The 25173-nt window shown below is 38.2% G+C and overlaps 3 long non-coding RNA genes across 5 annotated transcripts; all 3 read left to right on the top strand.

The window, feature by feature from the left end:
* Positions 1 to 640: 640 nt before the first annotated feature.
* On the top strand, positions 641 to 1600 carry LOC128869639 (uncharacterized). Its single transcript, XR_008455354.1, has 3 exons — positions 641 to 752; positions 908 to 1190; positions 1257 to 1600. It is a non-coding gene; the product is annotated as an uncharacterized LOC128869639 (long non-coding RNA).
* An 8732-nt stretch (positions 1601 to 10332) lies between these two features.
* On the top strand, positions 10333 to 11292 carry LOC128869603 (uncharacterized). The gene is made up of 3 exons (XR_008455343.1): positions 10333 to 10444; positions 10600 to 10882; positions 10949 to 11292. It is a non-coding gene; the product is annotated as an uncharacterized LOC128869603 (long non-coding RNA).
* An 8722-nt stretch (positions 11293 to 20014) lies between these two features.
* LOC128869467 (uncharacterized) lies at positions 20015 to 21575 on the top strand. Of its 3 annotated transcripts, none has more exons than XR_008455303.1 (3): positions 20015 to 20134; positions 20290 to 20572; positions 20639 to 21575. It is a non-coding gene; the product is annotated as an uncharacterized LOC128869467 (long non-coding RNA). The 3 variants fall into 3 exon arrangements; XR_008455302.1 differs by having other exon boundaries at positions 20228 to 20572; XR_008455301.1 differs by having other exon boundaries at positions 20217 to 20572.
* The last annotated feature ends 3598 nt before the right edge of the window (positions 21576 to 25173 follow it).

Raw genomic sequence — 25173 nt, 5'->3', positions numbered from 1 at the left:
ATCAAACATAAATTCATTAGCAGATTTGGGGACTAGAGTTAAATTAATCGTATATGACGAAATAATTGTTTGCTTATTTATATATACAATATGATTGGCACGTACACGCCGTTAGGAGCTTCTTCACGGCAGAAATACACTCGGAGGTTTGCCATTGCCTGCCAAAGGGCGACCGTTATAAGAAAAATGTTCTTCTTAATTTTGATGTTTCACCGAAATTCGAACCTACGATCTCTCTATGAATTCCGAATGGTAGTCACGCACCAACCCATACGGCAAAGTAGCACTTGTTGGATAGATAAAGTAGCTCACTAGGATTTCTAGATTAACGAAGTCTCCTACATAATTTTCAACAGTGACGTGGGTGCCAATACGCGAGTGCGCCGACTGTTTCTTTGTCGTCCTCGTTCAGTACCAAAACTGTTCACTTTGCTTCTTTATCCAGTTTGGAAAAGGCATAACTAGCAGCGCGGTAGTTAAGTCTGAGTTACCTTCGGTAAATCCTTCGTAGTTCACAGCACAATCGACCTTCCATTGATACTCATGAAATGATGATGTAGCTTATCTATGTCACCCTGCAGTGTTTCTCACTGACTACCTTCGTCGCGAAGACGACCGCAGTACTCCCTGCTTGAGATGTGGAAAGCAGGATCATATGGCTAAACATTGTGTAAAGGTGCCATGTGTGCCCAATTGCGAAGCAGCGAGCTGGACATAGATGTTGCTATTTTAAGCGAGCAGTGTAAAAACAGGTAAGAGGCGTCATGGGTCAGCAACCATGGGAAACCTATTGGAATAAATAATATGCACATAAAACTGTTACATACCACCCAGTACCGACTTAGGTACCTTTATATAGTGGACGTACTTAATGACGCTAAGCAAAGAAACTCGACACTTATAACAGGTAATTTTAATGCGAGGGCAGCATTGTGGTAAAAGAAAAAAACTCGAAGGGCAAGAAGTTTCTGAATGCGCTAGCAGTGTTTGACTTAGTTCTACTTAACAGTGGCACAGAAAACACATTCAGCAAAATTGTACTGGTTCCATCATAGACCTCTCATTTATAAATAGGGTACTGAAAACGAGAGATGGCACATGACGATACAAGAACTGCCCAAGCCAGAAATATAAATAGCGACCCTCGTATTCCCAACATCAATATACCAGCAGATTATAATGAAGTTACGGTAAGTGAATAAATTATATGACTTGTGGTTGATCATGGCCGATTTATGTTTTTTGTTTATTTATAGTTTCCTCACGGCAATTGGATTTCCCGGCATCTTAGAAGTTATGCAGACTGCGTTCAAGTCGAATTGAGTATATAAGGTGGCGCCATTAAAAAACAGTTTCTTTATATTTCGCGATTTTGACAAGTTGACGTCAGCTCTTTTCGCAATACAAAACAAACGCACGAAACAAACAAAAGCAGGAGATATTACATGTTTGTGAAAATTCAATGAATGGCTTGGTAATATTGTGATTTGTGAGATTTAAACCTATCAAACTAATGAAAACGAAGTGCCGTGTGTTACATTGTGAAAGCACATGTGATATAAAGCCTCCAAATTCAGTTTGCTTGCGTGTTTATGCGGAAGACGCCGTGGCAAGAAAGTATGTGTGTGCGTGTTAAATAAATCTTCCCCTTTTTCAATTCATGTTTAAAATTTAATAAACATGTTTTTTATTCCACATATTTTCCATTCACATATAAAATAGAATAAAAGACTTTTTGCAAGCTTTTATTATAAAATGCTCACATATGTATATGTAATATAAGTATAAAGGCATATGTAATATATGCAGAGTCAATATTTACATTAAAATAATAAATACATAAATATTTAATACATCACAAAATAAAATAAAAAAAATTAATGCATTAGCAATTGACTGTAATATCAAACGTAATGCTTTATTTCTTAATCAACTCAACATCTAGCTTTTCAGAAAAACGACTTACCTCCAAACAATTTTTTGAGTAGATCCATCGGCATCCACCAAGTCCATGGGTTTCAAGGGTTTTTTTATTGTTTTCCAGTCCGCCTGGTAAACACTTGGCGTGTTTTATCCAGTTTTTTTGAAGTCAATCCAACAATATAAGAAAAAAGAGAAAAAATTCAGGGGAATCCTGTGACCGAATTTGCTTTTTAAATTTAAAGATTCTCTCTAACCGCTAGGCGTATGAACAGGGAGCGGAACGCGTTAGCTTCGTAATTCGTGCGGCTTATTTAGACACGATGTCGCAGTGAACAGGTGACCAACTTGCTTTCGCAATCGAAGCATATTTCAAGGCCAATGATATAGATTCAAATCGTACAAGCGCCTAAGCCTAACGATTACAATATGCGTAAAAAAAGTCAATTTTCAAAGTTTCGAAGTTTTTTATTAGGATAATATTGAATTGAATTTTACTCTAAAGGGAAGACAGTCAATAGTTCCAATAATAATACGAATAATATAATAAATAAGCATGATAGAATAGATCGTCTGCTATGACGTATTTTTGAGTCAATCAATAAACATCGAGAGCGGTACGATGGTAAGGGTTCAGAAAAGTATGAAGTTCATACCACAAATCGAAGAAAAACTTTCTCAACCCTCTCAACCCGATTAAAGAGATCTACTTGGTACGGTCTCCAAATAACAGGGATATACTCTCATCTCGATCTAACAAAAGCACAATACAATGTTTTGAGAGTGAGTGGGTTAGTAAATACAGAACAATTTCGGCGTAGGAATGCTAGCATCGAATATAACCAGCTCGTAACGTCGCTAGTGAAATTCAACTTATAATACGTTCACATATATTTACATAAGTAGATGATCTACTTTTTCGCGCTCTACTCAAAATCCGTGATTAAAAAGCGCGATTTCCCATACAAAATTTCTCTCCCAAAATCTGAGATTATAAAATAATCCCAGATAATAACGATGCTTATTGACATACAACCCTGTGTTTTTTGTGCTATCGATAATTATTATTACGAATGTAAGGAGAAACATCAAAATAAGAACTAAATGAAATGGATGCCGGCAGAGAAAACAGGTCATTAAACCTAATTCTAATAAAATGTTTGTAATTAGGGTTTCATTTTGCAGAAAAAAGCGTGTGTCAATAAACGTGTGTCCTCCTTTTACTTATTATAAAATGTAATATAGAATTTCCTATGCGTGTTACTGCCATAATTTTCTGCAACCTCATTAAACGTCGCATACTGATTTCCTCCAACTGTTTATTATTAGCAGCCAATTGCGCAATTAAATTAGCAATTCCTTCTCCTTGTACTTTCTTCATATCATAAATTATAATTAAAGGAACCAAAAACATCGAAGTATTTCACCAAAATGATGAGAAAAGAAAAACCTCTCAAAGTCGTATTGACAGCTGATTGTAGATTTTGCAGTTAATCTGATATACATATGTGAACGGGTTTATAGGTGATTAATGCATATGTGAACGTATTATTAGAGTTAAAAATAACGCCCAAGTCTTAAATTTCTTCAACGGATTGCAGGGGTGAACAATCAATACAATATGAAGAATGCAAATTATTGGTTGATTTGGCAAATTTTACGTGAAAGCAGTTGCTTATGTTTAGTAACAAAGGATTTAAATAGCATTAATTGCAATTGGATAAGTCGGATTGCAACTTTTCTAAGCTATGGACACTGTTAACGAACGGGATTATTTCAAAATCATCAGCATACAATAAGTGTTCAGTAAAGGAAAAGCATGGCCTACAATACTTCACTGCGGGACACCATGGGACGCAATAAATGCGCGTGGTGTCGCATTACCAACGGCTACAACGCAAGGTCTATTGGACAAATATGACCCGATCCACGACAAAGCGTGGAATGTATACCCATTGACGCAAGCTTCGACAAGAGTATTCAATAGGAGACTTTGTCAAACGGCTTAGAGAATTCCGTATGAACTGTATCGACTTGAGATCTGTTCTGGAAGGCAGAAATGTAGTAATCATTGAAAATAGACAAATTAGTGACAGTAGAGCCTGTAAGAACAAAGACGGCGAACTGATGACTGACATTCAGAGCAATCTTAAAATATGCAGGGAACACTTCTCGAACCTGTTAAACAATGATAGCTGCGCATGTCAAAGAGAATGTGAAGATTCCGATACCCAAATCGTTGACGAGGTGAGAATAGCGATAACACGGCTAAAGAACAACAAAGCGCCGACGGACTGCCAGCTGAGCTATTCAAACATGGTGGCGAGGAGTTGGTAAGGTGCATGCATCAGCTCCTATGAAAAATATAGTCGAATGAAAGCACTCCTGCCGATTGGAGTGTAAGTGTGCTCTGCCCCATCCATAAGAAGGGTGATCCTGCAATCTGTGCCAATTACCGCGGGATTAGTCTTCTAAATATCGCCTATAAGGTTCTAGCGAGCGTATTGTGTGAAAGGCTGAAGCCAACCGTCAACCAACTGATTGGACCTTATAAGTGTGGCTTTAGACCTGGAAAGTCTACCACCGACCAAATATTCACAATACGCCAAATCTTGGAAAAGAGCCATGAAAGTAGAATCGACACACACCATATTTTCATCGATTTCAAAGCTGCATTCGACAGTGCGAAAAGGAGTTATCTGTATGCCGCGATGTCTGAATTTGGTATCCCCATAAAACGAATACGGCTTTACCAGATGACGTTGCTCAACACCAGCAGCGCCGTCAGAATTGGGAAGGACCCCTCCGAGCCGTTTGATACCGAACGAGATTTCAAACAGGGTGACTCGCTGTCGTGTGACTTCTTTAACCTAATGTTGGAGAGCATCGTACCAGCCGCAGAACTTAATCGCTCAGGCACAATATTTTATAAGAGTGTACAATTGTTGGTGTATGCCGATGATATTGACATCATCGGCCTTAACAACCGCGCTGTTAGTTCTGCTTTCTCCAAAGTGGATAAAGAGGCAAATCGAATGGGTTCAAACAAACAGTCGTCGCACTCGCGTTTCCGCACCCACGTCACCGTTGACAGTTATAGTTTTGAGGTTGTAAAAGACTTCGTTTATTTAGAAACCAGCATTAACACGGATAACAATGTCTGCCTTGAAATCCAACGTAGAATCTCTCTTGCCAACAAGTGCTACTTTGGACTAAGTAGGCAACAGAGCAGTAAAGTCCTCTCTCGACGAACAAAACTAACACTCTAAAAGGCCCTTATCATACCCGTCCTAACGAAGGGCGCATAAGCTTGGACGATGACAACATCCGATGAAGCGACGCTCGGAGTGTTTGACAGAAAGATTCTGCGCAAGATTTTTGGACCTTTGCACGTTGGCAACGGCGAATATCGCAGACGATAGAACGATGAGCTGTATGAGCCTTACGACGACACAGACATGGCGGAGCGAATAAAGGTCCAGCGGCTACGTTGGCTGGGTCATGTCGTCCGAATGGATACAAACGCTCCGGCTCTGAAAGTATTCGATGCGGTACCAGCTGGTGGTAGCAGAGAAAGAGGAAGGCCTCCTTTGTGTTGGAAAGATCAGGTGGAGAAGGACTTGACTTCACTTGGTGTGTCCAACTGGCGCCGGTTATCACAAGAAAGAAACGACTGGTGCGCTTTGTTAAACTCGACCAAAATCGCGTAAACGGCTATAGCGCCAATTAAGAAGAAGCAGAAGTAGAAGAGCCGCATGCAACGAAACCAGTCTGGTTTGGATGTGTTAGGTCTTTGACAGCAAAATATAACTTATCATTCGCAGTTATCTCAAAAGAGAGTTTCCAAATCGGCCTGTAATATGCTAAAACCGTTTCATTTCAACTTTTAAATATAGGGGTTACGGATGTCAATTTCCAGTTATCAACAACTATACAAGAATATAACGATTTATTATATATAATTGAAAGACGCTCAGCAGTACTCAAACAGTTCTTCAGCAAGATTGCCGAGAGGCCAACCGAGTCAGTTTTCGATGTGGGCTTGAGCTTCCTCATACCATTGACGACATCTGTAACAGACCCGATATTAAGAAATGAGAAAATATTAGAGGTCAAACTAGAATTGAAGACCAAGTCGAGTTCAAAAGTAAAGGAGAAAAGTCAGTAAAAAAATTTACTTAATCTATGGGAGATTCTGTATTTACAGTAAAGGAGGAAAATATCTACTCCGACAGGTAAAACGGCAATTCGAGCCCTGGGATCGCTGTTTATGCGTTCGAAATTAGTCGGGGAATGCCTGACTATCCTCACGATTGCATCGGAATACTTCGATATTAGGCGCATTTGGGTTCGCGGTCACAGCGGCATAGAGGGAAACTGGTAGGCGGATGAGTGGGCCAGACAGGGAACCCTTGAGACGGTTTCATTGCAATATGGGAGAATTGAAGTTCCCTTAAGAACCTGTGGTCTGCTACTGGAAAGATGGGCTTCGTGTCAACTCAGCGAGCATTGGGCTAGTACGGAAACGTGCAAAGTCGCGAGGTCCTTCTGGCAACGGGTAGATTGGGGGCGCTCGAAAGTACTTCTAAGGCCAACAAAGCTAACACAGCTATCGAATTTGATATGTATCCGCACCGTACACTGTCCGTTAGTGGTCCATGCGGTGAGGCTTGGCATTGCGTCAAGCCCTTTCTGCAGAAGCTGTTTGGAGGACGAGGTGGAATCATCTCAACACCTTCTTCTCAGCTGCCCTGCTCTCGTCGGGCCAAGGATTAATCGTCTAGGATCTCACTTTTTCGCTACATCAGCGGATATTACGGACTTAAGTATCACAAATCTAGTGAAATTCATCAGCAGCTTGTAGCGGTTAATTCAAACGTAAATCGCCCTGGATTCTGTTTGGTTCCTCCCCTTTCCTGTTCCCCTCCCGTCCTTCTATTTGGTATCCTAACGGACAAATTTTAATTTTTGTCCAAATGGGCCCCTCGCAAGGGCAGCCATTTAACCTAACTTATCCTATGGAAGAATTTGCATATTTACTATTATAAGAAACATTGTTTGGTACCATCGAACAAGACTTTTTAATTTTAATGAATTGTCTTCGAGTTCAAAATAATATCGTTTTCAAAATTCAAGATGCAATTTTTGTATAAGAACTTATTCAAACAGTTAAATTTCTTTAAATTACACTGAAATTTAAAATAATGCACTCTTTGTTTTTCAGATTCTTTAGATACCTTAGCCCAATCATCAACTAAATTAAACCGTAAATAAGCAGCATTACCGTTACTGGTCACTTAGAGGGCATAATCTACTATTCAAATATCAGTAGCCACTTCACAGCTCCAAAAAGATAGTTTGATGTTCATTGTCATGCAGTGCAATAATTAGATCATATGTTATTGAAAATCGTCGAGTGGAAGCAATTCCTGTGGACGGTGTCTCTTATCGGTGCATGCTGAACGGATATTTTTTGCCAATTAAGAGCGAACATCCGTCCTTCAGTACACACGCATGCTACAGACGACTAGAAATACCATGGCGATATTGCACACAAACTGATAAGCCGTTTCGGTGACATTTCCTGGCCACCCAGGTCATCCGATCTTACCCCTGAGCTCGTTCTCTGTGGAAGTTTTTCAAAATTAAAGTCTTTGAAACAAATCCTGCGACAATCTCAGTACTAAAAGAAAATATCGTTCACGAGGTTAATGGCATCCCGACATAACTTCTCCAGCGAGTGGTATAGAATACGCAGGCCTATTGCCAAGAGTATCCGAAGGCGGCCGCCGTAGCCGAATTGGTTGGTGCGTGACTACCATTCGGAATTCACAGTGAGAACGTCGGTTCGAATCTCGGTGAAACACCAAAATTAAGAAAAAGTTTTTCTAATAGCGATCGCCCCTCAGCAGGCAATGGCAAACTTCCGAGTGTATTTCTGCCATGAAAAAGCTCCTCATAAAAATATCTGCCGTTCGGAGTCGACTTGAAACTGTAGGTCCCTCCATTTCTGGCGTTGTTGCGGCTTTGTTTGGTCCACCTGCATCGCGTTGTGCAATGCTACCTGTATCATTGTACCATTTAATAGTGCGATACACCAACATTTTATTCACTTTGAGGTGACTGAGCTCACGAACAATGGCTGGTTGTGATTTTCCAGCCAAATACAACGCAATCACACTATTACGTTTGAATTCCATCACAGAAAAAAATTATTCAACAAAACTAAGACGCAAATGCTTTTGATGGCTTATAAACAATATATTAAACTGTCATTAGAACAATTTTGGCGTTGATGTCAAGAGCTGTTTTACAGATACAAGCAGTGTGAAGTTGGTAACACTTCATATCGTTCACCCTGTACTTCTACTCCCTTTAAATTTCACTAAAAAGATAAAAATAAAACTATACTTAACATACAATAAAAACCACATCCAATTTTTTAACGAACCTTGCCCAAGATTCGAGAACTCCTTCTATTGTAAAAAATCACCATATACTGAATATTCAACTAACTCCACCTGCATTGCACAAATAATAAACAACAAAGATGCTCTGTGCGACCTAGAAGGTCTTGGCAATATAAATCTAATCATGCAACCTGAACCAAACTATATTTTGTTCATCAATACAAAAAAGACTACCGTAACAAGTAGCTGCAACAACAACACTTACGAAGTTAAGGGTACAGCTCTCCTCTACTACAACAACTGTTCAATCAATGTCAACGGCACAATCTACAAAGACAACCCGAAGTTTTACAAAGACGAATTTTTTCTACCCCTCATAAGATATTCCGAAGTAAGCGCAAAACGCATAACAAACAAACCGAGACTCAACAAACTTAGAAGCTATCAAATAGAAAGTCACGAAACAACATCAAAGAAAAACAATATTATTATTCGAACAACCTATTCATTGAGCATCATATCAGATTTACCACCGCCCTTGTTTACATTTCAAGGAATAGAACTAAATTCCAATTCATGGCTGATCTCCTAAGGGGGAAAAAGTTATGTAAACCCCCATAACACTAACAATAACACAACCACCAACCAAACCTCCAAGGTTAGACGTAAAAAGCTAAGTCAATGAACTAAAGGTAGAATTATTATAAAAAACTGCATTAATAATAAACCAATTGCCAATTTAAAAAAACTTCCCAAAATGCTAATGAAGCATTACTAACATTTAAATAAAGAAATTAAACTTATTAAGAAATTGGTTTATTATAATATTAAAATACAGAATAAGCAATTTTGTAATTAATTTATAAGTTTCATATTACCGATTGCCGAACTAACAAAAAACTTGCAAAATACTAATTAAGCAATACTAGCATTTAGACAATGAGGAAACTAAAATTATTAAGAAATTGGTTTATTATTAAAATACAGAATTAGCAATTTTGTAATTAATTTATAAGTTTCATTTAAGCATTTTTAACAATAAAATATCAGTTGTAATTCATTGGTGAAAGAAGCAAGTACCTAGTTTTTATTTATAGTATATTAGTATATTACTTTACGTATGTAGTTCTTCAATTGATAAAAAGTGCACAAAAACATATGCATAAACTTATCTGCAAGGTTAGTTTTCGCGAGACGAGTACCCGTCAATATTCCATGGGTTCGCGTCATTGAGACTTCTCTATACGTTAACGTTCTCTGTTATGTGTGTAAGTGAAGGAAACACGTAAGAAAACTTAGTTTTAAGAAGCGCAAGGTAATACCATTCACACCAATGATATTAGATTTTAGGGCATAGACATGCTTTAAATATAAATTCATTAGCAGATTTGGGGACTAGAGTTAAGTTAATCGTATATGACGAAATAATTGTTTGCTTATTTATATATACAATATGATTGGCACGTACACGCCGTTAGGAGCTTCTTCACGCAGAAATACACTCGGAGGTTTGCCATTGCCTGCCAAAGGGCGACCGTTATAAGAAAAATGTTTTTCTTAATTTTGATGTTTCACCGAAATTCGAACCTACGTTCTCTCTATGAATTCCGAATGGTAGTCACGCACCAACCCATACGGCAAAGTAGCACTTGTTGGATAGATAAAGTAGCTCACTAGGATTTCTAGATTAACGAAGTCTCCTACATAATTTTCAACAGTGACGTGGGTGCCAATACGCGAGTGCGCCGACTGTTTCTTTGTCGTCCTCGTTCAGTACCAAAACTGTTCACTTTGCTTCTTTATCCAGTTTGGAAAAGGCATAACTAGCAGCGCGGTAGTTAAGTCTGAGTTACCTTCGGTAAATCCTTCGTAGTTCACAGCACAATCGACCTTCCATTGATACTCATGAAATGATGATGTAGCTTATCTATGTCACCCTGCAGTGTTTCTCACTGACTACCTTCGTCGCGAAGACGACCGCAGTACTCCCTGCTTGAGATGTGGAAAGCAGGATCATATGGCTAAACATTGTGTAAAGGTGCCATGTGTGCCCAATTGCGAAGCAGCGAGCTGGACATAGATGTTGCTATTTTAAGCGAGCAGTGTAAAAACAGGTAAGAGGCGTCATGGGTCAGCAACCATGGGAAACCTATTGGAATAAATAATATGCACATAAAACTGTTACATACCACCCAGTACCGACTTAGGTACCTTTATATAGTGGACGTACTTAATGACGCTAAGCAAAGAAACTCGACACTTATAACAGGTAATTTTAATGCGAGGGCAGCATTGTGGTAAAAGAAAAAAACTCGAAGGGCAAGAAGTTTCTGAATGCGCTAGCAGTGTTTGACTTAGTTCTACTTAACAGTGGCACAGAAAACACATTCAGCAAAATTGTACTGGTTCCATCATAGACCTCTCATTTATAAATAGGGTACTGAAAACGAGAGATGGCACATGACGATACAAGAACTGCCCAAGCCAGAAATATAAATAGCGACCCTCGTATTCCCAACATCAATATACCAGCAGATTATAATGAAGTTACGGTAAGTGAATAAATTATATGACTTGTGGTTGATCATGGCCGATTTATGTTTTTTGTTTATTTATAGTTTCCTCACGGCAATTGGATTTCCCGGCATCTTAGAAGTTATGCAGACTGCGTTCAAGTCGAATTGAGTATATAAGGTGGCGCCATTAAAAAACAGTTTCTTTATATTTCGCGATTTTGACAAGTTGACGTCAGCTCTTTTCGCAATACAAAACAAACGCACGAAACAAACAAAAGCAGGAGATATTACATGTTTGTGAAAATTCAATGAATGGCTTGGTAATATTGTGATTTGTGAGATTTAAACCTATCAAACTAATGAAAACGAAGTGCCGTGTGTTACATTGTGAAAGCACATGTGATATAAAGCCTCCAAATTCAGTTTGCTTGCGTGTTTATGCGGAAGACGCCGTGGCAAGAAAGTATGTGTGTGCGTGTTAAATAAATCTTCCCCTTTTTCAATTCATGTTTAAAATTTAATAAACATGTTTTTTATTCCACATATTTTCCATTCACATATAAAATAGAATAAAAGACTTTTTGCAAGCTTTTATTATAAAATGCTCACATATGTATATGTAATATAAGTATAAACGCATATGTAATATATGCAGAGTCAATATTTACATTAAAATAATAAATACATAAATATTTAATACATCACAAAATAAAATAAAAAAAATTAATGCATTAGCAATTGACTGTAATATCAAACGTAATGCTTTATTTCTTAATCAACTCAACATCTAGCTTTTCAGAAAAACGACTTACCTCCAAACAATTTTTTGAGTAGATCCATCGGCATCCACCAAGTCCATGGGTTTCAAGGGTTTTTTTATTGTTTTCCAGTCCGCCTGGTAAACACTTGGCGTGTTTTATCCAGTTTTTTTGAAGTCAATCCAACAATATAAGAAAAAAGAGAAAAAATTCAGGGGAATCCTGTGACCGAATTTGCTTTTTAAATTTAAAGATTCTCTCTAACCGCTAGGCGTATGAACAGGGAGCGGAACGCGTTAGCTTCGTAATTCGTGCGGCTTATTTAGACACGATGTCGCAGTGAACAGGTGACCAACTTGCTTTCGCAATCGAAGCATATTTCAAGGCCAATGATATAGATTCAAATCGTACAAGCGCCTAAGCCTAACGATTACAATATGCGTAAAAAAAGTCAATTTTCAAAGTTTCGAATTTTTTTATTAGGATAATATTGAATTGAATTTTACTCTAAAGGGAAGACAGTCAATAGTTCCAATAATAATACGAATAATATAATAAATAAGCATGATAGAATAGATCGTCTGCTATGACGTATTTTTGAGTCAATCAATAAACATCGAGAGCGGTACGATGGTAAGGGTTCAGAAAAGTATGAAGTTCATACCACAAATCGAAGAAAAACTTTCTCAACCCTCTCAACCCGATTAAAGAGATCTACTTGGTACGGTCTCCAAATAACAGGGATATACTCTCATCTCGATCTAACAAAAGCACAATACAATGTTTTGAGAGTGAGTGGGTTAGTAAATACAGAACAATTTCGGCGTAGGAATGCTAGCATCGAATATAACCAGCTCGTAACGTCGCTAGTGAAATTCAACTTATAATACGTTCACATATATTTACATAAGTAGATGATCTACTTTTTCGCGCTCTACTCAAAATCCGTGATTAAAAAGCGCGATTTCCCATACAAAATTTCTCTCCCAAAATCTGAGATTATAAAATAATCCCAGATAATAACGATGCTTATTGACATACAACCCTGTGTTTTTTGTGCTATCGATAATTATTATTACGAATGTAAGGAGAAACATCAAAATAAGAACTAAATGAAATGGATGCCGGCAGAGAAAACAGGTAATTAAACCTAATTCTAATAAAATGTTTGTAATTAGGGTTTCATTTTGCAGAAAAAAGCGTGTGTCAATAAACGTGTGTCCTCCTTTTACTTATTATAAAATGTAATATAGAATTTCCTATGCGTGTTACTGCCATAATTTTCTGCAACCTCATTAAACGTCGCATACTGATTTCCTCCAACTGTTTATTATTAGCAGCCAATTGCGCAATTAAATTAGCAATTCCTTCTCCTTGTACTTTCTTCATATCATAAATTATAATTAAAGGAACCAAAAACATCGAAGTATTTCACCAAAATGATGAGAAAAGAAAAACCTCTCAAAGTCGTATTGACAGCTGATTGTAGATTTTGCAGGTAATCTGATACACATATGTGAACGGGTTTATAGGTGATTAATGCATATGTGAACGTATTATTAGAGTTAAAAATAACGCCCAAGTCTTAAATTTCTTCAACGGATTGCAGGGGTGAACAATCAATACAATATGAAGAATGCAAATTATTGGTTGATTTGGCAAATTTTACGTGAAAGCAGTTGCTTATGTTTAGTAACAAAGGATTTAAATAGCATTAATTGCAATTGGATAAGTCGGATTGCAACTTTTCTAAGCTATGGACACTGTTAACGAACGGGATTATTTCAAAATCATCAGCATACAATAAGTGTTCAGTAAAGGAAAAGCATGGCCTACAATACTTCACTGCGGGACACCATGGGACGCAATAAATGCGCGTGGTGTCGCATTACCAACGGCTACAACGCAAGGTCTATTGGACAAATATGACCCGATCCACGACAAAGCGTGGAATGTATACACATTGACGCAAGCTTCGACAAGAGTATTCAATAGGAGACTTTGTCAAACGGCTTAGAGAATTCCGTATGAACTGTATCGACTTGAGATCTGTTCTGGAAGGCAGAAATGTAGTAATCATTGAAAATAGACAAATTAGTGACAGTAGAGCCTGTAAGAACAAAGACGGCGAACTGATGACTGACATTCAGAGCAATCTTAAAATATGCAGGGAACACTTCTCGAACCTGTTAAACAATGATAGCTGCGCATGTCAAAGAGAATGTGAAGATTCCGATACCCAAATCGTTGACGAGGTGAGAATAGCGATAACACGGCTAAAGAACAACAAAGCGCCGACGGACTGCCAGCTGAGCTATTCAAACATGGTGGCGAGGAGTTGGTAAGGTGCATGCATCAGCTCCTATGAAAAATATAGTCGAATGAAAGCACTCCTGCCGATTGGAGTGTAAGTGTGCTCTGCCCCATCCATAAGAAGGGTGATCCTGCAATCTGTGCCAATTACCGCGGGATTAGTCTTCTAAATATCGCCTATAAGGTTCTAGCGAGCGTATTGTGTGAAAGGCTGAAGCCAACCGTCAACCAACTGATTGGACCTTATAAGTGTGGCTTTAGACCTGGAAAGTCTACCACCGACCAAATATTCACAATACGCCAAATCTTGGAAAAGAGCCATGAAAGTAGAATCGACACACACCATATTTTCATCGATTTCAAAGCTGCATTCGACAGTACGAAAAGGAGTTATCTGTATGCCGCGATGTCTGAATTTGGTATCCCCATAAAACGAATACGGCTTTACCAGATGACGTTGCTCAACACCAGCAGCGCCGTCAGAATTGGGAAGGACCCCTCCGAGCCGTTTGATACCGAACGAGATTTCAAACAGGGTGACTCGCTGTCGCGTGACTTCTTTAACCTAATGTTGGAGAGCATCGTACCAGCCGCAGAACTTAATCGCTCAGGCACAATATTTTATAAGAGTGTACAATTGTTGGTGTATGCCGATGATATTGACATCATCGGCCTTAACAACCGCGCTGTTAGTTCTGCTTTCTCCAAAGTGGATAAAGAGGCAAATCGAATGGGTTCAAACAAACAGTCGTCGCACTCGCGTTTCCGCACCCACGTCACCGTTGACAGTTATAGTTTTGAGGTTGTAAAAGACTTCGTTTATTTAGAAACCAGCATTAACACGGATAACAATGTCAGCCTTGAAATCCAACGTAGAATCTCTCTTGCCAACAAGTGCTACTTTGGACTAAGTAGGCAACAGAGCAGTAAAGTCCTCTCTCGACGAACAAAACTAACACTCTAAAAGGCCCTTATCATACCCGTCCTAACGAAGGGCGCATAAGCTTGGACGATGACAACATCCGATGAAGCGACGCTCGGAGTGTTTGACAGAAAGATTCTGCGCAAGATTTTTGGACCTTTGCACGTTGGCAACGGCGAATATCGCAGACGATAGAACGATGAGCTGTATGAGCCTTACGACGACACAGACATGGCGGAGCGAATAAAGGTCCAGCGGCTACGTTGGCTGGGTCATGTCGTCCGAATGGATACAAACGCTCCGGCTCTGAAAGTATTCGATGCGGTACCAGCTGGTGGTAGCAGAGAAAGAGGAAGGCCTCCTTTGTGTTGGAAAGATCAGGTGGAGAAGGACTTGACTTCACTTGGTGTGTCCAACTGGCGCCGGTTATCACAAGAAAGAAACGACTGGTGCGCTTTGTTAAACTCGACCAAAATCGCGTAAACGGCTATAGCGCCAATTAAGAAGAAGCAGAAGTAGAAGAGCCGCATGCAACGAAACCAGTCTGGTTTGGATGTGTTAGGTCTTTGACAGCAAAATATAACTTATCATTCGCAGTTATCTCAAAAGAGAGTTTCCAAATCGGCCTGTAATATGCTAAAACCGTTTCATTTCAACTTTTAAATATAGGGGTTACGGATGTCAATTTCCAGTTATCAACAACTATACAAGAATATAACGATTTATTATATATAATTGAAAGACGCTCAGCAGTACTCAAACAGTTCTTCAGCAAGATTGCCGAGAGGCCAACCGAGTCAGTTTTCGATGTGGGCTTGAGCTTCCTCATACCATTGACGACATCTGTAACAGACCCGATATTAAGAAATGAGAAAATATTAGAGGTCAAACTAGAATTGAAGACCAAGTCGAGTTCAAAAGTAAAGGAGAAAAGTCAGTAAAAAAATTTACTTAATCTATGGGAGATTCTGTATTTACAGTAAAGGAGGAAAATATCTACTCCGACAGGTAAAACGGCAATTCGAGCCCTGGGATCGCTGTTTATGCGTTCGAAATTAGTCGGGGAATGCCTGACTATCCTCACGATTGCATCGGAATACTTCGATATTAGGCGAATTTGGGTTCGCGGTCACAGCGGCATAGAGGGAAACTAGTAGGCGGATGAGTGGGCCAGACAGGGAACCCTTGAGACGGTTTCATTGCAATATGGGAGAATTGAAGTTCCCTTAAGAACCTGTGGTCTGCTACTGGAAAGATGGGCTTCGTGTCAACTCAGCGAGCATTGGGCTAGTACGGAAACGTGCAAAGTCGCGAGGTCCTTCTGGCAACGGGTAGATTGGGGGCGCTCGAAAGTACTTCTAAGGCCAACAAAGCTAACACAGCTATCGAATTTGATATGTATCCGCACCGTACACTGTCCGTTAGTGGTCCATGCGGTGAGGCTTGGCATTGCGTCAAGCCCTTTCTGCAGAAGCTGTTTGGAGGACGAGGTGGAATCATCTCAACACCTTCTTCTCAGCTGCCCTGCTCTCGTCGGGCCAAGGATTAATCGTCTGGGATCTCACTTTTTCGCTACATCAGCGGATATTACGGACTTAAGTATCACAAATCTAGTGAAATTCATCAGCAGCTTGTAGCGGTTAATTCAAACGTAAATCGCCCGGGATTCTGTTTGGTTCCTCCCCTTTCCTGTTCCCCTCCCGTCCTTCTATTTGGTATCCTAACGGACAAATTTTAATTTTTGTCCAAATGGGCCCCTCGCAAGGGCAGCCATTTAACCTAACTTATCCTATGGAAGAATTTGTATATTTACTATTATAAGAAACATTGTTTGGTACCATCGAACAAGACTTTTTAATTTTAATGAATTGTCTTCGAGTTCAAAATAATATCGTTTTCAAAATTCAAGATGCAATTTTTGTATAAGAACTTATTCAAACAGTTAAATTTCTTTAAATTACACTGAAATTTAAAATAATGCACTCTTTGTTTTTCAGATTCTTTAGATACCTTAACCCAATCATCAACTAAATTAAACCGTAAATAAGCAGCATTACCGTTACTGGTCACTTAGAGGGCATAATCTACTATTCAAATATCAGTAGCCACTTCACAGCTCCAAAAAGATAGTTTGATGTTCATTGTCATGCAGTGAAATAATTAGATCATATGTTATTGAAAATCGTCGAGTGGAAGCAATTCCTGTGGACGGTGTCTCTTATCGGTGCATGCTGAACGGATATTTTTTGCCAATTAAGAGCGAACATCCGTCCTTCAGTACACACGCATGCTACATACGACTAGAAATACCATAGCGATATTGCACACAAACTGATAAGCCGTTTCGGTGACATTTACCGGCCACCCAGGTCATCCGATCTTACCCTTGAGCTCGTTCTCTGTGGAGGTTTTTCAAAATTAAAGTCTTTGAAACAAATCCTGCGACAATCTCAGTACTAAAAGAAAATATCGTTCACGAGGTTAATGGCATCCCGACATAACTTCTCCAGCGAGTGGTATAGAATACGCAGGCCTATTGCCAAGAGTATGCGAAGGCGGCCGCCGTAGCCGAATTGGTTGGTGCGTGACTACCATTCGGAATTCACAGTGAGAACGTCGGTCCGAATCTCGGTGAAACACCAAAATTAAGAAAATGTTTTTCTAATAGCGATCGCCCCTCAGCAGGCAATGGCAAACTTCCGAGTGTATTTCTGCCATGAAAAAGCTCCTCATAAAAATATCTGCCGTTCGGAGTCGACTTGAAACTGTAGGTCCCTCCATTTCTGGCGTTGTTGCGGCTTTGTTTGGTCCACCTGCATCGCGTTGTGCAATGCTACCTGTATCATTGTACCATTTAATAGTGCGATACACAAACATTTTATTCACTTTGAGGTGACTGAGCTCACGAACAATGGCTGGTTGTGATTTTCCAGCCAAATACAACGCAATCACATTATTACGTTTGAATTCCATCACAGAAAAAAATTATTCAACAAAACTAAGACGCAAATGCTTTTGATGGCTTATAAACAATATATTAAACTGTCATTAGAACAATTTTGGCGTTGATGTCAAGAGCTGTTGGTAACACTTCATATCGTTCACCCTGTACTTCTACTCCCTATAAATTTCACTAAAAAGATAAAAAAATAAAACCATACTTAACATACAATAAAAACCACATCCAATTTTTAAACGAACTTTGCCCAAGATTCGTGAACTCCTTCTATTGTAAAAAATCACCATATACTGAATATACAACTAACTCCACCTGCATTGCACAAATAATAAACAACAAAGATGCTCTGTGCGACCTAGAAGGTCTTGGCAATATAAATCTAATCATGCAACCTGAACCAAACTATATTTTGTTCATCAATACAAAAAAGACTACCGTAACAAGTAGCTGCAACAACAACACTTACGAAGTTAAGGGTACAGCTCTCCTCTACTACAACAACTGTTCAATCAATGTCAACGGCACAATCTACAAAGACAACCCGAAGTTTTACAAAGACGAATTTTTTCTACCCCTCATAAGTTATTCCGAAGTAAGCGCAAAACCCATAACAAACAAACCGAGATTCAACAAACTTAGAAGCTATCAAATAGAAAGTCACGAAACAACATCAAAGAAAAACAATATTATTATTCTAACAACCTGTTCATTGAGCATCATATCAGATTTACCGCCGCCCTTGTTTACATTTCAAGGAATAGAACTAAATTCCAATTCATGGCTGATCTCCTAAGGGGGAAGGAGTTATGTAAACCCCTATAACACTAACAATAACACAACCACCAACCAAACCTCCAAGGTTAGACGTAAAAAGCTAAGTCAATGAACTAAAGGTAGAATTATTATAAAAAACTGCATTAATAATAAACCAATTGCCAATTTAAAAAAAACTTCCAAAATGCTAATGAAGCATTACTAACATTTAAATAAAGAAATTAAACTTATTAAGAAATTGGTTTATTATAATATTAAAATACAGAATAAGCAATTTTGTAATTAATTTATAAGTTTCATATTACCGATTGCCGAACTAACAAAAAACTTGCAAAATACTAATTAAGCAATACTAGCATTTAGACAATGAGGGAACTAAAATTATTAAGAAATTGGTTTATTATTAAAATACAGAATTAGCAATTTTGTAATTAATTTATAAGTTTCATTTAAGCATTTTTAACAATAAAATATCAGTTGTAATTCATTGGTGAAAGAAGCAAGTACCTAGTTTTTATTTATAGTATATTAATTAGTATATTACTTTACGTATGTAGTTCTTCAATTGATAAAAAGTGCACAAAAACATATGCATAAACTTATCTGCAAGGTTAGTTTTCGCGAGACGAGTACCCGTCAATATTCCATGGGTTCGCGTCATTGAGACTTCTCTATACGTTAACGTTCTCTGTTATGTGTGTAAGTGAAGGAAACACGTAAGAAAACTTAGTTTTAAGAAGCGCAAGGTAATACCATTCACACCAATGATATTAGATTTTAGGGCATAGACATGCTTTACCACTTTGACTTCAAACGTAAATTCATTAGCAGACTTGGGGACTAGAGTTAGATCACTCGTATATAGATTTAATGGCAGCATCAAACATAAATTCATTAGCAGATTTGGGGACTAGAGTTAAATTAATCGTATATGACGAAATAATTGTTTGCTTATTTATATATACAATATGATTGGCACGTACACGCCGTTAAGAGCTTCTTCACGGCAGAAATACACTCGGAGGTTTGCCATTGCCTGCCAAAGGGCGACCGTTATAAGAAAAATGTTTTTCTTAATTTTGATGTTTCACCGAAATTCGAACCTACGTTCTCTCTATGAATTCCGAATGGTAGTCACGCACCAACCCATACGGCAAAGTAGCACTTGTTGGATAGATAAAGTAGCTCACTAGGATTTCTAGATTAATGAAGTCTCGTTCAGCACCAAAACTGTTCACTTTGCTTCTTTATCCAGTTTGGAAAAGGCATAACTAACAGCGCGGTAGTTAAGTCTGAGTTACCTTCGGTAAATCCTTCGTAGTTCACAGCACAATCGACCTTCCCTTGATACTCATGAAATGGTGATGTAGCTTATCTATGTCACCCTGCAGTGTTTCTCACTGACTACCTTCGTCGCGAAGACGACCGCAGTACTCCCTGCTTGAGATGTGGAAAGCAGGATCATATGGCTAAACATTGTGTAAAGGTGCCATGTGTGCCCAATTGCGAAGCAGCGAGCTGGACATAGATGTTGCTATTTTAAGCGAGCAGTGTAAAAACAGGTAAGAGGCGTCATGGGTCAGCAACCATGGGAAACCTATTGGAATAAATAATATGCACATAAAACTGTTACATACCACCCAGTACCGATTTAGGTACCTTTATATAGTGGACGTACTTAATGACGCTAAGCAAAGAAACTCGACACTTATAACAGGTAATTTTAATGCGAGGGCAGCATTGTGGTAAAAGAAAAAAACTCGAAGGGCAAGAAGTTTCTGAATGCGCTAGCAGTGCTTGACTTAGTTCTACTCAACAGTGGCACAGAAAACACATTCAGCAAAATTGTACTGGTTCCATCATAGACCTCTCATTTATAAATAGGGTACTGAAAACGAGAGATGGCACATGACGATACAAGAACTGTCCAAGCCAGAAATATAAATAGCGACCCTCGTATTCCCAACATCAATATACCAGCAGATTATAATGAAGTTACGGTAAGTGAATAAATTATATGACTAGTGGTTGATCATGGCCGATTTATGTTTTTTGTTTATTTATAGTTTCCTCACGGCAACTGGATTTCCCGGCATCTTAGAAGTTATGCAGACTGCGTTCAAGTCGAATTGAGTATATAAGGTGGCGCCATTAGAAAACAGTTTCTTTATATTTCGCGATTTTGACAAGTTGACGTCAGCTCTTTTCGCAATACAAAACAAACGCACGAAACAAACAAAAGCAGGAGATATTACATGTTTGTGAAAATTCATTGAATGGCTAGGTAATATTGTGATTTGTGAGATTTAAACCTATCAAACTAATGAAAACGAAGTGCCGTGTGTTACATTGTGAAAGCACAATGTGATATAAAGCCTCCAAATTCAGTTTGCTTGCGTGTTTATGCGGAAGACGCCGTGGCAAGAAAGTATGTGTGTGCGTGTTAAATAAATCTTCCCCTTTTTCAATTCATGTTTAAAATTTAATAAACATGTTTTTTATTCCACATATTTTCCATTCACATATAAAATAGAATAAAAGACTTTTTGCAAGCTTTTATTATAAAATGCTCACATATGTATATGTAATATAAGTATAAAGGCATATGTAATATATGCAGAGTCAATATTTACATTAAAATAATAAATACATAAATACTTAATACATCACAAAATAAAAAAAAAATTATTTTACACACAAACTCTAATGTAAAATTAGAGGCACTTATTGGTGATAACAGAAATATTTAAAGGATTTTTCCTTATAAAAGAAATACGACTTTTGTCGTTGGCTGTGTTTTCACAACTGAATCTCTTTATTCAATTCCTTTTCTTATATTCTAAAATTTCAATTTACTTATTAACTAAAAATGTCGGTTTTTTGCTTACTAATCATAAGTGAGTCAATAAATTAGGTTGAATTGCATTTTCGTCGTGATAACGGAAATGCAGTTGATTTGGAAATAATATTAAGTTACATTTTTGTCAAGTGGCATAAGTATGTATACATGAATGCAATTTACTTAGTGTCGGTTTTTTGCCTACTAATCATAAGTGTGTTAATGAATTAAGTTGAATTGCATTTTCGTTGTGATAACGGAAATGCAGTTGATTTGGAAATAATATTAAGTTACATTTTCGTCAAGTGGCATAAGTATGTATACATGAATGCAATTTACTTAGTGTCGGTTTTTTGCCTACTAATCATAAGTGTGTTAATAAATTAAGTTGAATTGCATTTTCGTTGTGATAACGGAAATGCAGTTGATTTGGAAATAATATTAAGTTATGTTTTTGGCAAGTGAAATAAACATAAATATGTATACATTGGTAATATGAATGCATATGTATATAAATATATACATGCATTCATATTACCAATGTATACATATTTATGTTTATTTCACTTGCCAAAAACATAACTTAATATTATTTCCAAATCAACTGCATTTCCGTTATATAAATATATACATGCATTCATATTATATTAACCCTTGTTATGGGGATAATGGTTGGTGTTAAGAAAAAAGAGAAGAAATTCAGGGGAATCCTGTGACCGAATTTGCTTTTTAAATTTAAAGATTCTCTCTAACCGCTAGGCGTATGAACTGGGAGGGGAACGCGTTAGCTTCGTAATTCGAGCGGCTTATTTAGACACGATGTCGCAGTGAACAGGTGACCAACTTGCTTTCGCAATCGAAGCATATTTCAAGGCCAATGATATAGATTCAAATCGTACAAGCGCCTAAGCCTAACGATTACAATATGTGTAAAAAAGTCAATTTTCAAAGTTTCGAAGTTTTTTATTAGGATAATATTGAATTGAATTTTACTCTAAAGGGAAGACAGTCAATAGTTCCAATAATGATACGAATAATATAATAAATAAGCATGATAGAATAGGTCGTCTGCTATGACGTATTTTTGAGTCAATCAATAAACATCGAGAGCGGTACGATGGTAAGGGTTCAGAAAAGTAAGAAGTTCATACCACAAATCGAAGAAAAACTTTCTCAACCCTCTCAACCCGATTGAAGAGATCTACTTGGTACGGTCTCCAAATAACAGGGATATACTCTCATCTCGATCTAACAAAAGCACAATACAATGTTTTGAGAGTGAGTGGGTTAGTAAATACAGAACAATTTCGGCGTACGAATGCTAGCATCGAATATGACCAGCTTGTAACGTCGCTAGTGAAATTCAGCTTATAATACGTTCACATATATTTACATAAGTAGATGATCTACTATTTCGCGCTCTACTTAAAATCCGTGATTGAAAAGCGCGATTTCCCATACAAAATTTCTCTCCCAAAATCTGAGATTAAAAAATAATCAAAGATAATAACGATGCTTATTGACATACAACCCTGTGTTTTTTGTGCTATCGATAATTATTATTACGAATGTAAGGAGAAACATCAAAATAAGAACTAAATGAAATGGATGCCGGCAGAGAAAACAGGTAATTAAACCTAATTCTAATAAAATGTTTGTAATTAGGGTTTCATTTTGCAGAAAAAAGCGTGTGTCCTCCTTTCACTTATTATAAAATGTAATATAGAATTTTCTATGCGTATTACTGCGTCGCATACTGATTTCCTCCAACTGTTTATTATTAGCAGCCAATTGCGCAATTAAATTAGCTATTCCTTCTCCTTGTACTTTCTTCATATCATAAATTATAATTAAAGGAACCAAAAACATCGAAGTATTTCACCAAAATGATGAGAAAAGAAAAACCTCTCAAAATCGTATTGACAGCTGATTGTAGATTTTGCAGGTAATCTGTCATATGTGAACGGGTTTATAGGTGATTAATGCATATGTGAACGTATTATTAGAGTTAAAAATAACGCCCAAGTCTTAAATTTCTTCAACGGATTGCAGGGGTGAACAATCAATACAATATGAAGAATGCAAATTATTGGTTGATTTGGCAAATTTTACGTGAAAGCAGTTGCTTATGTTTAGTAACAAACGATTTAAATAGCATTAATTGAAATTGGATAAGTCGGATTGCAACTTTACTAAGCTATGGACACTGTTAATGAACGGGATTATTTCAAAATCATCAGCATACAATAAGTGTTCAGTAAAGGAAAAGCATGGCGTACAATACTTCACTGCGGGACACCATGGGACGCAATATATGCGCGTGGTGTCGCATTACCAACGGCTACAACGCAAGGTCTATTGGACAAATATGACCCGATCCACGACAAAGCGTGGAATGTATACCCATTGACGCAAGCTTCGACAAGAGTATTCAATATGAGACTTTGTCAAACGGCTTAGGGAATTCCGTATGAACTGTATCGGCTTGAGATCTGTTCTGGAAGGCAGAAATGTAGTAATCATTGAAAATAGACAAATTAGTGACAGTAGAGCCTGTAAGAACAAAGACGGCGAACTGGTGACTGACATTCAGAGCAATCTTAAAATATGCAGGGAACACTTCTCGAACCTGTTAAACAATGATAGCTGCGCATGTCAAAGAGAATGTGAAGATTCCGATACCCAAATCGTCGACGAGGTGAGAATACCGATAACACGGCTAAAGAACAACAAAGCGCCGACGGACTGCCAGCTGAGCTATTCAAACATGGTGGCGAGGAGCTGGTAAGGTGCATGCATCAGCTCCTATGCAAAATACAGTCGAATGAAAGCATTCCTGCCGATTGGAGTGTAAGTGTGTTCTGCCCCATCCGTAAGAAGGGTGATCCTGCAATCTGTGCCAATTACCGCGGGATTAGTCTTCTAAATATCGCCTATAAAGTTCTAGCGAGCGTATTGTGTGAAAGGCTGAAGCCAACCGTCAACCAACTGATTGGACCTTATAAGTGTGGCTTTAGACCTGGAAAGTCTACCATCGACCAAATATTCACAATACGGGAAATCTTGGAAAAGAGCCATGAAAGTAGAATTGACACACACCATATTTTCATCGATTTCAAAGCTGCATTCGACAGTATGAAAAGGAGTTATCTGTATGCCGCGATGTCTGAATTTGGTATCCCCATAAAACGAATACGGCTTTACCAGATGACGTTGCTCAACACCAGCAGCGCCGTCAGAATTGGGAAGGACCCCTCCGAGCCGTTTGATACCGAACGAGATTTCAAACAGGGTGACTCGCTGTCGTGTGACTTCTTTAACCTAATGTTGGAGAGCATCGTACCAGCCGCAGAACTTAATCGCTCAGGCACAATATTTTATAAGAGTGTACAATTGTTGGTGTATGCCGATGATATTGACATCATCGGCCTTAACAACCGCGCTGTTAGTTCTGCTTTCTCCAAATTGGATAAAGAGGCAAATCGAATGGGTTTAAACAAACAGTCGTCGCCCTCGCATTTCCGCACCCACGTCACCGTTGACTGTTATAGTTTTGAGGTTGTAAAAGACTTCGTTTATTTAGGAACCAGCAATAACACGGATAACAATGTCAGCCTTGAAATCCAACGTAGAGTCTCTCTTGCCAACAAGTGCTACTTTGGACTAAGTAGGCAACAGAGCAGTAAAGTCCTCTCTCGACGAACAAAACTAACACTCTAAAAGGCCCTTATCATACCTGTCCTAACGAAGGGCGCATAAGCT

This window comes from Anastrepha ludens, chromosome X, assembly GCF_028408465.1.
Source record: "Anastrepha ludens isolate Willacy chromosome X, idAnaLude1.1, whole genome shotgun sequence".
Classification (NCBI taxonomy): Eukaryota; Metazoa; Arthropoda; class Insecta; order Diptera; family Tephritidae; genus Anastrepha; species Anastrepha ludens.
The sequence above is the reverse complement of the archived record's forward strand: the minus strand, read 5'-3'. Positions and strand labels throughout refer to the sequence as shown.